Raw genomic sequence first — 12,364 nt, 5'->3', positions numbered from 1 at the left:
ACAATACACATGCTGGACGAAACAAAAATATCAAAACAAAAAAATTTATTTTTTGTGAAAATCAAGAATCGGTTAGAATAAGTCTAGCCGATTTTTGGATTTTGCTTTTCAATCAAAATCAAATGCAACCCACACAAAACCGACTAAGATGAATCAAAATGAACACTTTTTTTTTTATTGGATTTTCAATAAAACAGCCCCAAGAACACCTATGACAAACTTGAAGAATCGGCTAGATGAAGATCTAGCCGATTTTTATAAAAAGGATGAAAAATCAACAAAAACTTGATTTAAATGAATCAAGCAAATAAATAAACCTAAGCTAACGTGCTGGCCTATGCACGAATTCTATTCTAAGGTTGAAAATAAAAAGAAAACAAGAAACACTCAGAAAATAAAGAAAAGAAAACCAACACTCACTTTCGGTTTTAGCTAGAAGAGAAGGAAGAAGAAGACCTACCTTTTGGAAGATCCGACGACCTGGGGGATGAAGAAGAGCGGACCGTGGCTGGAGATGGATGTCCTACGCAGTTTGAGAATGCTGTACTTCACCAAAAAATGGAACCTTTGCAGCTGCTACACGTTGGAGATCCACCGACGATGGAATGTGAGCCGATTCTTGATCAGAGGGTGTAGAAAGCCAGATGGAGGTAGGGCCGGCTCACCTTGGTGGTGTGTTTCGCACTCCCGCCCAAGGTTAATGGTCTCCACCTCTGCTACACCTGCAAAAATACAGAAAAATGGTGAAACAACAGCAAGGAGGAAGAAAGAAATGAAAAGGAACAAAAGAGAGATCGAAAATGTGCTTGAAAATCAAGCATAGATCGGTCTTCAATGGCCAAAACATTGAGGAAGATGGAGAGGAAGGAGTTGCTGGAGTAGATTCACTGCAAGGGGCGTCCAAACACAGCCAAAGACGCTTAGGGTTCTTTAAAAAAAACTATTTATAGTTTTGACATTTTTCAGAAAGAAGGTTAAAAAAATAAAATTTGCTAGGCGCCACTTTCTGGGGGGTTTTCAGAAAAACTTTTTGAAATGGATATGGATAGGCGTGTGGGTTGGGTTTTGGGCTTTCTAAGAGTTGATCCAAGGTCCAATTAACCTAATTGGGTCGGATATGGATCCGATCCACCTCGAAATCCATGCCCAAACACTGAAATAGCCATAACTCTCTCATTTTAACTCCGATTTTTTTGAAATTCGAACCATAGCCCGTTACTATCAAAACACATCTAAACATGGGTTTAAAACCTTAAACTTGATACAAAATGCATGAAAAACTTGTTTACATGATGTGTATTTCATGCATCATCACCTCTCTCTTGTAAGGGTAAAAACTCTGAATCAGAATCCACAACTCATTTAGTTGAATGATGCTACCCACGCTGGGAGGAGCCCCCAAACCCTCCTCCTGTAAGGGTAAAAACTCTGAATCAGACTCCACAACAGTCAATGTGCAGGTCAGTCGGTGCTTGATGGAGCAATGTAAGATCTTTTGCTGGATGTGCACAGAAGTAGAAAGAGAAGGGAGAGAGAGAGTGAGAGGCTTGATGTTCATAGCCTCCTCCAGGGGAGATTTTTTTCTCTGATAATCCTACAGTGCAGAGACTGGGTCTTAAATAATCATCTTCGGGGCACTTAAGTCTTTACAACCACTCTTTTTCTAGAATCGTCATTTTTTTTGCACCAATGGAGGAGAGGGTACTTAAGTCTTTGCAATCGCATCAAACTCCAATGCTAATTAATGCTGACAAACATGGGGATACGAGACACACAAGCTCAAATACGTGGTGCTTATTGGGACCCCCCGAACACAAGATGTAGCTAACTGCCCTCTTCGGGGGGAGAACATATAACCTGCTTCGCCTTCATTTGGGGGTTTCTCGTGAAATGCATTGGAGTAAAGTTGCAGGTCGTGTTCGGGCGATAACACAATCTTGTGCAACATGCCTTTTATCTAGGTCAAGCCGATTAGATTTGGTTCGTTATAATATCTCTACCATGGTTTTATTCTTACAAATTTTTAAAATGCCAAAAAAGTGTAAAAGAGGTTGGTAAGGATGTTTTAAAAATTTATTTGGGGAGGCAACTTGGTAGGAAGTTTCAGGCCCTTGGATGGTTGGAAGGTAATCTTTCAACCATTGGAGTATGTTGGGTTGGGTTTACACAATCTCCACTATTTTAATATGGCCTTCCTTGCAAAATGGTTGTGGTTGATTTGCAAGAAGGAAGGAAAGTTGTCTACAATATTTTTTAAAAAATATGAATTATCGGATTGGCTTTTGAAACTGAACGACGAATGGAATGGGTGGTGGGATATTTGGAAGGGGTGGACTTAGGTGGTGAATGAGTTTTGTCAATTCCTAAGAGTATGCGTCGGTGATGGTAAGTATACTTTCTTCTGGCAGGACAAGTGGCGGGGTGAATGATATCTTCGGGAGGAGTTTCCTGAATTATATCATGTTCCTTTCAAGAAAATTTTGTAGTGCTCATGATGTTTCGATGCCTACTTCAGCGAATGGGACATTAGTTTTGATAATTAATAAATCCATCCGACGTAGCATTTTTGCAATGGACTGCCCTTGTTCCCTTGCGACTTACAGTGTACAATTGCGCTTAGAGTCTGTTTTGCTTTTTTTGAGTCTGATGTAAGCTGCCCAGTTCGGTGATGGTAAGTATACTTGAACTGTAATAGCCTGCGGGCAAAATTGTGAATGAAGTAAATGCGTTGAGCTTTCTTTTGTTCACCCTCGTTGTGATTGCTTCTTGCGATTGCAATTTCTCTCCCTCAATTCTCTCTTGCTCTCTTGCACTATGATTACAAGCTTCCGCGACCGGCAAGCGAGCTGACAAGTAGGCTTGCGGTGGTGAGGAAGGACCGTCGCGCTGCGCTGGCCCATTGAAGGAAATTGGCCCGTGACAAGTGGTACCAGAGCCTGTTCTCGTGCTGGGGAAGGGACTTCAGAGTCGGTGTCGACAGACACGCCGACAAGCTGGAATTTGTGAGCAAGACATCGTGGCGCCTTATCAAAACTTGCGCAATACCAAAGGCAAGGCAGTTGCTGAAGCTGAGGAGATGGGTTCACCTCAAGGCCAAAAAGAGTTGGCTGCAACTGTTAACAAGCTGGTGGAAGAGGTGACTTCGCATGAGGAAGCAATTTCACCCGCATGTGAATCATTCAATGGACTGAATGATGTGGTGGCGAGCCTGCAAGAGCAGGTAACCTTATTAATGGGACAGGTCACTTCATTGACGACTACAGTGGCCGACTTGCAGACTGAAGTAAGGGAGCTTCAGTTGAAGAACTGTACGTTGCAGCGGACAGTGACCCTAAATGGCGGAAATGGTGAGAGGCCATCAAGAATTGATGTGCCAAGACCCACAAAATTCAATGGTTCTCGTGACAGCAAGGCCATTGAGAACTTCTTGTTCCAAGTAGAAGACTACTTGGATATCCAGAATGTGACCCTCGAAGATCTGAGGATTAAGGCTGCAGCGGCCTTACTTGATGGAGATGCTATCGCTTGGTGGAGGCGAAAGCGCAATGACATAGAGAGGGTTCAATGTGTGATAGACACCTTTGATGACATCAAAATGGAGTTGCACAACTACTTTATGCCAAGAAATGTGCAGAGGCAGGCTTACCGGATGGTTCGTGAGCTCAAACACACTGGTTTGTTGCAAGACTATGTCAGAACGTTCCAAAAGCTTATGTTGGAGATACCTAACATGCCAGAAGACGACATGCTCAATTGGTTTATTGTGGGACTTCAGCCATGAGAACAGTCTGAAGTGGAAAGGAGTAACCTCCGTATTTTGGAGGATGCATATGTGGCGGCAGAGCGCTTAGTTGACACTCAGCGCAAGCCTTTCACCCCATCAACCAAAGTTGGGAAGAAGCCGGACAACGGAGGCAAGAAGAATGAGCAACGCAATGATAAAAGTGAGGCGTCGACACGCCATTAATCCAAAAAGAAATAAAACTTCACAAAGCATAACAACAACAACAAGGGTGTGGTTGTGACATGTTGGTTCTGTGGCGATAGACATATCGCCAGGCAGTGCCCAAAGCGCCTTGTAAAGGACAACGGGCAAGCCAATGTTGCACAGGAAGAATGCAGCGATACTGAATGCAATGACAATGAGACCATACAACCAAGGATGGGGGCCATGCGATCAATTAACGCAGCTAGAAGTTGCGCAACTAAGAACATGCAGGTCAGTCAGAAACTTATGTACATAGAAGTCATTATGAATGAAAAGTCTACTTCAGCAATGATAGACTCTGGGGACACACACAACTTTGTCTCGCGGGAAGAGGCAGAGCGGTTGAGCTTGAAAACTGGGCCAAAGCAAAGGACTATCAAAATAGTAAACTCTGAGGCCAAGCCCATCCTTGGTGAAGCAAGAGATGTGGCTACTCAAGTGGGGAGTTGGGTTGGCAAAGCCAACTTCTCTGTGTTGCCCCTGGATGATTTCAAGGTGATTCTGGGTATGGAGTTTTTGCGAAGCCAAAATGTTATGATGCTGCCAAAGTTTAACATGTTGACGATCATGGGGTCAGACCTGTCCCACACAGTACAATGTCTTACGCAGAAAGACAAGTCTTCAGTGTTATCGGCAATGCAACTGAAGAAGGGTGTCAAGCATAGGGAGCAAACATTCTTAGTTGTAGTGCATGCAGATGAAGGGAAGGTAGAAGCCACAGTGTCGCCAACCCTAGCCCCACTATTGGAGGAGTTTCGGGGGGATGATGCCTCCGAAATTGCCAAAGCGTCTTCCGCCAAGACGTGAGGTTGACCACAAGATTGAGTTGACCATGGGAGCGAAGCCTCCCGCAATGGTTCCATACCGCATGGGGCCAGCTGAACTAAAGGAGTTGCGCAAACAGCTAGATGAGATGTTGGACGCATGCATTGTTCGTCCATTAAAAGCTCCATTTGGCGCCCCGATCCTTTTCCAGATGAAACATGATGGCTCTAAACGGTTATGTGTGGATTACCGTGCTCTAAACAAGGTCACGGTGAAGAACAAGTACCCATTGCCATTGATAGCGGACTTGTTCGATCAGCTAGGCAGTGCCCGCATCTTTTTCAAGCTAGATCTGCGATCAGGTTACTGGCAGATGAGGATTGCTGAAAGTGATGAGCCAAAAACAACTTGCGTCACCCGCTATGGTGCTTACAAATTTCTAGTAATGTCATTCGGATTGACAAATGTTCCAGCCACGTTCACGACTTTAATGAACCAGATCTTCTACCCTTACTTAGACAAGTTTGTGGTAGTCTACCTGGATAATATCGTGATCTACAACAACAACATGGAGGAACATGTCGGGCACTTGCGATCAGTGTTTTAGGTGTTGAAGGAGAATGACCTGTGTCAAATGAGAGAAGTGTCTCTTCAGGCAGGAGGAGATCAGCTTCCTTGGCCACGTTGTGGGGCGTGGTGTGCTGCGTATGGATGGACAGAAGACAAGGGCCGTCCAGGAATGGGTTCCGCCAAGCAAAGTGCCAGAATTACGGTCATTCCTCGGTTTGGCAAACTATTATTGGTGTTTCATCGAAAGCTATTCCCTCATTGTTGCGCCCCTCATAGATTTGTTAAAGAAGAATCAGGTATGGCTCTGGACAGAAGCGTGCCAAGATGCCTTCGATGGCTTGAAGAAAGCCTTAGTGAGGGAGCCAGTGTTGCGACTGCCTGATCATTCGAGACCCTTTGAAGTCCACACGGATGCTTCAGACTTTGCCATTGGCAGAGTTATTATGCAAGATGGTCATTCGATCGCATATGAGAGTCGCAAGTTGAAAGATGCAAAGAAGCGTTACACAGTGCATGAACGTGAGATGACTGCCATTGTGTATTGCCTCAGGACCTGGCGGCACTACCTTTTGGGTGCTGAGTTCGTCGTCAAGACGGACAATGTGACCATGAGATATTTTCAAATGCAGAAGAAGTTAACGCCTAAACAAGCTTGATGGCAGATGTTTTTGGCTGAGTTTGACTTTGCCTTGGAGTATAAGGTTGGAAAGACCAATGTTGTGGCAGATGCCTTGAGCCATAGGGCTGAACTCGCAGTTGTGCGCGTGGAGCCTTCTGAAGTGCACTTAGAGGGCGCATTGCTGAGCTGCATCCGTGAAGGTACGCAGTAGGATCCGACCGCACAACACCTTGTTTCTCTAGCACAGGCAGGGAAGACTCGGCGATTTTGGCTACAGGATGGCCTCCTCATAACAAAAGGGGGACGCATCTTCATACCACGGTGGGGAAGCCTTCATCGAGAATTGCTTAAGGAGTGCTATGATACACTATGGGCCGGCCATCCTGGTCAGGAGCGGACCTTAGCACTCCTTGAGCGCGGCTACTATTGATCGCAGATGAGAGACGATGTTGAAGGGTATGTGCGAACATGCCTCATCTGCCAACAAGATAAGAGGACAAACCAGAAGGCTATCGGTCTCCTTGAGCCTCTACCAATTCCAGAACGTCCTTGGAAAAGCATCTTTATGGACTTTATTGTTAGTCTGCCAAAGATAGAGGGCCTTAGTTCTATTTTGGTCGTGGTGGGTCGTTTCTCAAAGTATGTCACCTTCATCCCAACTTTCAAGGAGTGCCCTGCAGAGTTGTTCATAAAGCATGTGGTGAAGCACTGGGGCATACCAAAGAGCATTGTGAGTGATCGCGATGCTCGCTTCACGGGCAAGTTCTGGCGTGAAGTATTTTGGCTACTTGGCTCTGATTTACTGTTTTCAACAAGCTTCCATCCGCTGACAGATGGGCAGACAGAGCGCATCAATGAGATACTGGAGCAGTACCTTAGGCACTTTGTTAGTGCCAATCATAAAGATTGGGTGAAGCTCCTTGATGTGGCACAATTTTGTTATAATCTGCAGAAGAGAAAGTCTTCAGGCCACAACCCATTTGAGATAGTCATGGGGCAGCAGCCATTGACCCTGCGCACTCTTGCCGCACAAGAAAAGGGAAGGCCATCTTTCGCCTATCAGTTTGTTCGCGACTGACACAAGCATAATGAGTTGCTGAAGGCATTCTTACACAAAGCTGCAAAGAGAATGAAGAAGTGGGCGGACAAACACTGTCGGCCCGCGGGGTTCCAAGTTGGGGACCAAGTGCTGGTGAAGCTATATCCTGGTCGCACATGCATCTTCCGTGGGCGGCACCGCGGACTACTCAGAAAGTATGAGGGACCCTTCACCATCACAAAAAAGGTGGGCAAGTTGGCATACAAGCTGGAGTTGCCCCCAGACTTCAAGGTGCACCCGGTGTTCCACGTGTGCAACCTCAAGCAGTTCCATCCAGATGATGGAGACCCGAAACGCAGTGTGCCACAACGCGCTCCCATCATGCAGAGGGCCCCGACAGCACAACGGGCCGAGAAGCACTTCAGTCAGATCCTTCGCCACAAGGTCAACTATTTGGGGCAAGCAAAGAAATACTTGGTGCAGTGGGAGAAAACAACAGAACCAATGTGGGAGTCTGCATTTCGAATGAACAGTCGCTACCCAACTGAAGTCAGGGCGTACCACGAAACAGATGGCGCCGAGGACGGCGCATGATTTGAAGGGAGGAGCATGTTCCCTTGCAACTTACAGTGTACAGTTGCGCTTAGAGTCTCTTTTGCTTTTGTTGAGTCTGATGTAAGATGCCCGGTTCAGGTGAATCAATACCCTGAAGGGACAGCCCGTATACTTGAACTGTAATAGCCTGCGGGCAAAATTGTGAATGAAGTAAATGCGTTGAGCTTTCTTTTGTTCACCCTCATTGTGACTGCTTCTTACGATTGCAATTTCTCTCCCTCAATTCTCTCTTGCTCTCTTGCACTTTGATTACAAGCTTCCGTGACCGGCAAGCGAGCTGACAAGTAGGCTTGCGGCGGTGAGGAAGGACCGTCGTGCCGTGCTGGCCCATTGAAGGAAATAGGCCCGTGACAGCCCTCATGGCTGATTTAACTTTGATTTCCTTGACACAAAAAGTGGATGACATTGTTTGGACGTTGTCTTTCGGTGGTCAGTATTCGGTAGTTTCACTCTACATGGCATTGTGTAGCCTTTTAGCAAGGTGGTTGCCAAAAAATGCACTTTGGGGGGTGGGTTACCTATGAGTGGTTCATTGTTGGGCTGGCTAATTGTACAAGGAAAGCTGAAAACGGAAACCAAGCTACACCAACTAGGATCTCTTGGCTATTCGATGTTCCTTATGTTGCTGCAATGAGGAATCGATTAAGCACCTATTCTGGGATGACTCATATATCAGGTTTATAATGCAGCGTGCTTGGGGTGATTTGAACATGAACTTGGATGCGGTAGAATTTCCTAGACAGGTATTGATTGCTAGTCATCTCAACTATAAAAGATTGAAATGGAAGTTCTTATGGCGTGCCTGGTGTTAACAGTAATTTGGATTGAACGCAATCAACGTATTTTTAGGGGTTCGAAAAGAAGTCATGATTGTCTTCTGACTCAGTTGAAGTTGAAGTTATTGTATAGGGTTCACATGCTATCCGTCGTTAATCCATCATTAATTTGTCGCTACCGTGTTTAGCGACGGAAATCAACCATCACATAATCTCAGTTGCTAAAATGCGACAAAATTTATCTGTCGCTAATTAGCGATGGATTAGTGATGAATGATGTTTGTCGATAATCCGTCGCTAAATAAGGACTGATTTAGTTTTGCAAAAAAATGTATTTTGTCGTTAAAATTTAACAATGAATATGTATCTGTCGCTAATGTTCGTCACCAATTGAGCGAGGGATTAGCAATGGATTAAATTCTATCATAAAACATCGACTGATTTAAATTGGTAACGGATATTAGCGATGGATATTATCCATCACTAATCTGTCACAAATTCGTCATAAATTAAAAAAAAATTTTGAAATATGAATATCAAGAAAAATTTCTCGTTATACAATTTATATAACCTGTGTATAAAAAATAAAGTAAACATAAAAAATACATATACAAAGTAAGTGAAACAAATTTAACACAAGTTATAAGTTTCAGTACAATTCTTGCCAAGTTCTAATTAGTTACAAGTACGTGAAACAAATTAAATATATGAATCTAATCCTCGCCAAGATTTTGGGCATCATCCTCTTTATTGTCTCGATCTACCCCTCCATCAATGCCTCTATCAGCTCCTCTACGCTGATCATCTCCAGCATCCTATAAGAGAACCGAAATGTTAGTATTGATAAACAAAATATAATAAAATAAATTATATGCAATGCACCTAATCTAATGCAATCAAAGTAAATGGCTGAATGTCACATAAACTAGCAATAAAGTGAAGGACAATAATAGAATTCAAATATATGTTCTAAGACTGACAGAAAAAAATTATAATGATTCAATCATGCAGATATGTGTTCTAAGGTTGTCAAAAAAATATCACAGTGATTCACGCATGCATATAATGTTTATAAGGTTGTCAAATAAATGTGTTATGTATCATAATCATGCATATATATATATATTATAAGGCAGTAAAAAAACTTTCATAGTGATGAAATCATGCTTATATGTGTTCTAAGGTTGTCAAAAAACTTTCATAGTAATTCAATCAGGCATATATGTGTTCTAAGGTCGTAAAAAAATTTCATAGTGATTCAATCATGCATATATGTGTTCTAAGGCAGTAAAACAATTTCATAGTGATGAAATCATGCTTATATTTATTTTAAGGTTGTCAAAAATCTTTCATAGTGATTCAATCATGCATATATGTGTTCTAAGGTTGTAAAAAAACTTTCATATTAATTCAATCATGCATATATGTGTTATAAGGCAATCAAAAAACTGTCATATATGCTAATATCATGCTCATATGTGTTCTAAGGTTGTCAAAAAACTTTCATAGTGATTCAATCATGCTCATATGTGTTCTAAGGCAGTAAAAAAACTTTCATAGTTATTCAATCATGCATATATGTGTTTTAATGTTGTAAAAAAACTTTCATATTGATTCAATCATGCATATATGTGTTATAAGGCAGTAAAAAAACCTTCATATATGCTAATATCATGCTCATATGTGTTCTAAAGTTGTCATAGTGATGAAAGAATGCTTGTATGTGTTCTAAGGTTATAAAAAAACTTTCATAGTGATTTAATCATGCATATATGTGTGATAAGGCAGTCAAAAAATTTTATAGTAATGAAATCATACTTATATGTGTTTAATCATGCATTTACTAGCTTGAAATCTAACAACATGAAATAAATTACATGAATCTTTATACCTGACGGGCATCGGAGCTCATGTTGAATTCAAACGAAGTTCTCTTGTCCCCAAAAAAGTAACACAACTCATTATGGACAAGGTTAAAAATGACTTCATGTAAAAAGTCACACATTTGTCCTCAAGACGCTGACAGACACCATCCTAAGACATAGCAGGGTCAATCGGACGGTGGGAGTTGATGCTGGCGAGAGAACTCTGAGAGTCCTGGTTGTAGGAGGCAACGACTATTATGGTGTTCATGTTACTCCCAAACCTGAACACACGACCATTTTTGGGTTCACCGGTTATAGTCACCCATGTTGTAGGATCAAAAGGCAGATGCTGAGTTGAGTCATCGCCATATCAATCTACCATCTGCTGCTCGTATGACTCCTATAAAGTAATAAATACAATATAAATTAATAATTAAGAATTATAATGTTTATGATAACATAATTCGTAGTAACTTATATATTATAATGTTTATTAATACAATAAATACATAATGATGTCACTCTCGCCTTCTCTAATACAAACTCTCCCATGCTCTTACGTTTATGTGTTTCAATAAACACATCCTTGTAAGGCATAATGCCTCCTTTTTCTGCTTCCTGCATGGTTAAATGATAAAAAAAATCAATTAAAAACTATGCAAAAATACTTATAAATTTGACTATATATATTGATGAGTAACCATTTTCTTCAGGTGGCTCCCAAAAGTCCTAGATCCACCTGTGTATAGATGGGCATCAGGCATCTTCGCTCAATTTTGTGCAGCCTTTGCTGAGCGGTTTCAAAATTCATTGCTCGTTCACTTGTCACACATTGCCTCCCAATAATCTCTCCTAATAGTAGAAGGGCCATGACTCTTCTACTGCAGTGAATCATCTATTCCACCAGCTACATTTATTGTTGCACTCTTCATATTATGCAACATGTCGGCAAATCGATTGACAGTCACCTTCTGTTATACTACCCTCACATCCTTCTCCTCGTTCGTAGTCGTGAAGCGATGCGAAACCTACAAATACTTTTAAAAAGTTAACACACGTGACTATAAGAAAAAATTAAATATGAAACACATTAGTTATGATAAACAATTACATACCATGAATGAGGACAATAACCTGTCCAACACCTCCTTCGGGTACTCTTTCTATTGAGCGACTAGTCTTGAAAGATGCTGCAGTAGTGATTTCCTAATTTCTCGTACTACTTCTTGTGACTCGAACCTCGCGCTGCACATGAATTGATACACATTAACAATCGATTGTCAATATACACTATTTATAAGATAAGTATTGGACAAGTGATAATGAAATACTTACGATCAACTATTGATATACACTATTTGAATGAGTCATCGTGTGTCAAACTCAGAAGATGCTGCATCCGGCGTTGTCTCATGACGTGTATGAATAGATGGTGTAGGTGGGTCATGTGCAGGCGAAACATCACCTATAGAAAATTGAGTTAGAAATTCACACAATGCACATTTAAACTAATCGAGTATATAATTAGTTAAATGATATACCTATTGAAGCAGCCTGTGAAGATGAAGGCTGAGACTGGCTACCACTAGGTGCTCGACCACTGTGACCTCCATAAACCATATCTATATCTTCATGGATACATAATAAAATAAAAAATAACTTCATGCAATACATTCAAACATTGCAATACATTTAAATCATTGCAATACATTCAAATCATTTACATCAAATCATTGCAATACATTACAAATCATTCATATCAGACATTGTAATACATTCAAACCATTCACATCAAACATTGCAATATATTTAAATAATTACAATACATTTCAATACATTCAAATCATTTAACTCATTCATATCAAACATAAGGTATGTATTACAAAATGTATTTCACTAGCTCGAGTATGCTTCTTCATCACTTGTTTGACTTTCATATTCTTCTTTCTCCTCCTCTTTGTCATCTTTTTCTTTATTGGGTGCCCATCCACTTAGTATATCATTTGGATCACATTCTTCTATATGTGTGCCATCAGATAATGGAGATGTGATATGCAGACCATGTGTGACATCGTGACCATAAGAGAAATACATATCATCTGATTGATAGTAATCACCATCTTCAAT

The sequence above is a fragment of the Nuphar pumila genome, chromosome 2, assembly GCF_984573655.1.
Source record: "Nuphar pumila chromosome 2, dmNupPumi1.hap1.1, whole genome shotgun sequence".
NCBI lineage: Eukaryota > Viridiplantae > Streptophyta > Magnoliopsida > Nymphaeales > Nymphaeaceae > Nuphar > Nuphar pumila.
Note: the sequence above shows the minus strand (reverse complement) of the source record.